Here is a 6,000-nt window from a genome sequence, read left to right as displayed (position 1 = left end):
GTTATTTGGAGGATGATTTTTTTTGCAGTATTTAATATTTTTGATTTCATATATTACAATTGCTTATGAGATATATACGTGTTTACGTTCGTGAACTGTGCTTATTTCATATATGCTCAAAACTTAAGTCTATTATGTCTTTATGCATATATTGATGAAAGATAGAATGAACTTTTGAAAAATTCCTCAGTATTGATCTTCCCCTGATCCACTTTTTTGTGAAAGTACTGTATGGCTCCGTAAGTTTTCTTATGTTGAGTGTTTCTGATTAAATTAATCAATAAGGTCTCCTTGTGGTTAATTTATTCGATTTTACTGGATACAAATCCATGTGATTTGTTAATATCCAAAGAAATCCTTCTTTTCTTGTAAAAGTAAGGTCACTCATGTTATTCTCTTGGGAATGACATCAAATGGGGAAGAGTTCTTAATTGAACTTGTGCTTAATTGCCATATCTTTTGGGGAGTGCGGCTATGGAATATTGTAGGAGTAATCTTGTATATTTATAAACTCCTTGATGAATACACTAAGTTTCGACTATGTGAAATCATCGAAACAAAGTTGATATGTTCTATTTTAGGCATGACGTATCTTTTTGAAAATTTCATTATGATCCCGTAATTTTCGTACCTTTGCCAATTTATATTGACAAAAAGGGGGAGAATTATTTGGTACTTCAAACTACATACATATGGTTTACGTATCATTATATATGTAAGGGGGAGTGGTTTTCATTGTAAGATGAAGTATTGACTAAGGGCGAGAGATACATATTACCATAATATTATTTCAAAGTTGTGATACAACTGGAGTTTGATTATTTATAATAATACTATGACATTGAATAACAATGATTGAGAACATCTATTTTCTTATTGTTATGGCTACGGATCTTCAACAACAATGATGCTGAGTTGAACACGTTCAGAATCGCCAAAGTACTTGGAGTAGCGAAGAATTCAAGTAATGTTGAAGAGCCAAGGAAATAAAGCATGATGGATGAGAAGCTACAAAATTTATTTTGTAATCCATATGTATTGATAGTTTTGTCACTAAAATTGACAAAGGGGGAGATTGTTATAGCACTGCTCGGTCGAACTCGCAAGCATTGCTATCTCAAGCTTGTTTGTCAAGTTTAGTTGATCAAAACTATATACTTGATTTATAGTCTACTTATACCTAGGATAGAATGTGTAGTTGAGCTTTAGACTTCACGGCGTTCACCAATTGAAGAAGAAGATCTAATGAGGAGCTTGGAGGAACTTTATTAACTAAAGGTATGTGGAGACTAAAACTTATCTATCACTCAGAAATCTATTCTATTCTATCTTCTAATGAGACTAAGATTGTGTGTTGGAAGATTTTTGCTTTAGCTATATTCATCATATTCTTGACGAGTTTAGTTGGAAACAATCTATTTGTTGGAAACTAAATATTAAGTCAAAAAATAATCATGTGAAAATTACCTTGAACATCTTATATGATTTGTGTGAGACAATCATTTGATGTTAGCTCGAAAAGTTTCGTATTGATCATTCAATCACTTGAAAAGTACTTGAAGCTAATGGTACGTGTGAGACTAACATTTTCGTCTTCCAAGGATGTTTCAATTATTGAAATGATAGTTTAGAACAATTACCCATGTCTGGATACAACACGGTAAGCATACCTAGTATGCGAATTGTATTGTGATGATTCAGGTCACAAACTCTTGTTTGCATACCTAGTATGTGAATGGATTTACCTGAGACGGTCCGGAACTATTGTTTGCGTACCTAGTATGCGAACGGGTTTACCTGAATTGGGTCCGGAACGGTTGTTCACGAACCGTGTCTGCGAACGACTTGACTAGGTCAAGATTCAGAGCTGCTGTTCGCGTACCTGGTTGGCGAACACAGTGGTGAAGTTCTAAAATCGGCTATGTATGATTCTTATACTCATTAACTAAAACATTTTTGATTTAAGGAATGCAATCTTTGCAAACCGTGGCTTAATGTTGATGAATTGATTCTTATATAAGTATTTTGTACGATTGCGAATCAAACTTATTTCGATTCAATTTGTTCATATATATTTATATGAGATAGTGAACAATTGAAAAACTCTATCTGAAACACAATTAGATTCATTTGATTATATTTCATGATTGATTGATCTTCATATTTGATCTAGAAGTGTTAAATGAATACGGCTAAAACAAAAGTGTTAATATGGCTAACTTCGGTTACCTGTTATTGAGCCAACTCAATATACACGTTTAGGTACGCTAACCCATATATAAATATAAGTATATTTTATTTGTGTGTAACAAGCTAAGACCATCTAACAATGGAGATTGATTGCTTTATTTCTAAGCAGACTTTGTTTGAATCTTAAATCGGGTTTTCATCTATCGGTAAATATTGAATGCTTTGTTACTAAGCTATCTTAGATTTGACTATAAGTAATCCTGATTTTAAAGACTATATAAGGGAGAACTCTAACAACTGGAAAACCTAATCCCGACACTTTCCTGTATCCTAGTTGCAAACTAGAGTCAATTCTCCTTTAACCTAGGTTTTTCCAAGACCATTATTAGGTTAACGACTTGAGGACTTCATTTGGTATTCGTGAAGCCAAATCCAATTATTTTCTCCGTGGTTTCCTATTCTGATCTTACTTGTTCTATCATATTGAGTTTTATCTTCTCTAAGATTTACTCGAGATTTATTTCCGATAGGTAAGATATAAAAAGTAATCACAACAGTTCTTCGTCTCAGACTCTTGTGATTCCGCAATAACTTTTCCTATTAATCAGTTGGGTTATTATGAGGTGACTAATATTTCTAGGCTGCTCTTCGGGAGTATAAGACCGGATTATTACCTGGTTCTTGTTCACCTTGATTTTCGTATCAAAAGACGAAACAAAAACCGAATAAGGAATATACATATCTGTGGGAGATAAATTTGTTTATAAATCTTCGACTTTGGGTCGTAGCAACTCTTAGTTGTGGGTGAGATAAGCTAAGGGAATCAAATGCTTAGAATCCGGCGTGTTTCTAGAGGCGTAAGGAACACGACTGTCCCTTAATCGGTGTGAGACTTGGTTAGGGCTCAACTACATTCCAGTCCGAAGTTAACTTGTAGTAGGCTAGAGTCTGTAGCGGCTTAATACAGTGTGGTGTTCAAATATAGACTAGGTCCCGGGGTTTTTCTGCATTTGCGGTTTCCTCGTTAACAAAATTTCTGGTGTCTGTGTTATTTCTTTTTTGCATTATATTTTTATATAATTGAAATATCACAGGTTGTGCGTAGTTCAATCAGTTGATAAATCCGACCTGTTTTGTTAGATAGAACTTGATTGACACTTGGGCATTGGTCTTTGGTACCGTCCAAGTTATTTCTCATATCAATCAGGCTCGCAGATTTCTATATGTTTGATTTGTTGATTGTATTGAGAAAGAGATAAAAACTCTTTGATATAATTCTTGATTAAGTTGGTGCTCTCGGAATTACGTTGGAGTTTAGTCCATACAGATTGCCGAACGAATTATTGGGTGTGGTTGTTATACCCCCGCTTTTTCACAAAAGGTTGGAGGAAAATGGTAATTTTTTTTAGTTGTCATGAAGATGTAGAGGATACAGGTAAATCTTGTTGGTCTGACTGACCATGTTGCTAAATTTGTCTGCACACAAACTATTCTCAGTTAGCTCATTACATAAGAGAATCTTTTGGAGATAGTTCATCGAGTGAGGATGGAGGACATCATCCTTATATCTATCAACAGAATTACAGGTCACGGGCCACTTTGTTGAGTCATAAGAAGTAGTTGAGTAATTATAAGGCTTGGAGTGTAACTGATTACAGATTTTTGATGGGGTTGTAGTAAATAGGATTCGTTTCAGACTTGTGAAGGAAATGGAATTTTTAGATTTAATAAAAATATCTACACAAAAATATTAACAATGGGTGAGAGGTACTGGGACTAAGGATTTGGCTGAATTCACTACACAAGGTTCATTCATATATTCTTTGCCAGTGAAGAGCAAATATTTTCCCGCCAAAATATTTTTTTGAATTTGTGAAGAAGGTCACCCCTTATCCAGTGGTCGCCCCCTTATCCGTTGCTGGAGTCCGAATAACACATGTCTCTTGGGGTGCCTTTAGTAATTTTTCTGGGGTGTTTCCAACACTTTTTCTGGGTTCCTCCGGTGCATTTCTGGGGTATCTTTAGTACTCTATCCTAGGGTGTAAAACACCACTTTTCGAGCCAATTTCGCCGCAAGAGCTTATTTTTCCAAAAACATCTACAAAAACATAAAATAACACAGTAAGTATTTAATCGAGTCTAACAATACAGAACATTGAGAACAAAATAGACACATAAATGCGTCTATCAATAACCCATATGATATAATCTTTCAGTGATATCTTCCAAGTATAATAAATGTATCACTCGAAATATATATATATATATATATATATATATATATATATATATATATATATATATATATTGATTGGGATTTTTGGAGGGAAATTTAATGTTGACCATGAGGTGGTCAACAGAGACCAAAGAAGCGGGGTTTGGTGTGACAATTTTTTGTATGATGTCTCAAACTAAATAAAATACGGATATTGATAATATGGGTATTATGATTTTGTGAAGCTGAAGAATAATGTAACCTATACCTTTGACAGTTTTCTTAAAGTTTGTGTATTGATTCGTTACAGTGTTGCAATCTTATAACTGCCCCCACCCTATGCACGCATTGGAAGTTCAGTACTTTGCAGGTGTGACTAAGGAAATGCCGTCTCTTTTCAATATGTCAAGGCGAGACTTAGCTTCATGGCAGTGAATACAACTCCATATGCACATGATTACCTTCTTGCTTTCCACCCGATGGGCTTGGACAGAAAATTGGGCCACGACAATTTTCTGCTGTGCTTGGATATAAACTTGGTATTCATTTGTTTGCTGAAAATAATTCTTGTCTATGCTGCAACAAGGATATGGATGTGTATGGTGATCATGCACTTCATTGTGCTAGTGAAGTTGGTCTTTAAGTTTCGACATGATCTTGTTAGAGATACTTTTGCGGATATTTGTTACCATGCAAGTGTACCTTCTAGAGTTGAGGCAGCTTTGGGATTTCTATCTCATGATGGTGGTGATGCTTGGCCAACTGATATCTTGGTTTACAATTGGGAAGAGGGTCGCGATACTTGTTTTGATGTGACTGGGATTTTCCCTTTTGCTGGGGGTGGTATGCAAGCATTTACACCAGGTCTCGCCTTCGCTAAAGTCGTTGAGCGCAAGAGGGTTAAGTATCTTGATGTATGTAGAATCAATGGATATAGCTTTTGTACCTCAGCCTTTACTACCTTGGGTGAACTTGATAGTGAAACTATTGAGTTTTTCAAAAAATTGAAGAACTACATAGCTAGGCATGATGCAAATATTAATGTTGGTGGCAATGACTAAATACAATCCAAAATATAGTTAAATGCAACCCAACATTAAGATTCTAAATATTTTTTTAACTTAGTTTATCTGGGTAACCGAAACCCTCCTTCACTGTGTACTTTCTCTTAAAAAAACAGAGCATCAATCGGTAGTTTCCTACGAAGAACGATAGCCAAACACGCCGTAGGTTGAATATGCAATAGTCTTCCGAAAAGTAGAAACATTCGAATTTCCAATAGTTAATTATCAGATCAGTCACAACAACAATGGTTCATTACCCCGAGGTTTGTTTTCCTTTACAATGGATATAGGAAATTTGATGCTACGTGATTGATCAATCATTAGGTGACTAATTACGTGATTGATCAATTGATTCCCTGTTTTATTATATATCTATCATGTATGTGAAATCACTGGATCGATGAAAACGAAACCCTGACTTCTAAAAACATAGAAGAGTGAGATGAAGATGATGTTAGAGGTAGGTTTCAGTCATCTGTATAAATTAGGTGTAATTATTTTCCAGAATTTTAACACCGAGTTGTATCTAGC

The sequence above is a fragment of the Papaver somniferum genome, chromosome 7, assembly GCF_003573695.1.
Source record: "Papaver somniferum cultivar HN1 chromosome 7, ASM357369v1, whole genome shotgun sequence".
NCBI classification, from domain to species: Eukaryota; Viridiplantae; Streptophyta; class Magnoliopsida; order Ranunculales; family Papaveraceae; genus Papaver; species Papaver somniferum.
The sequence above is the reverse complement of the archived record's forward strand: the minus strand, read 5'-3'. Positions refer to the sequence as shown.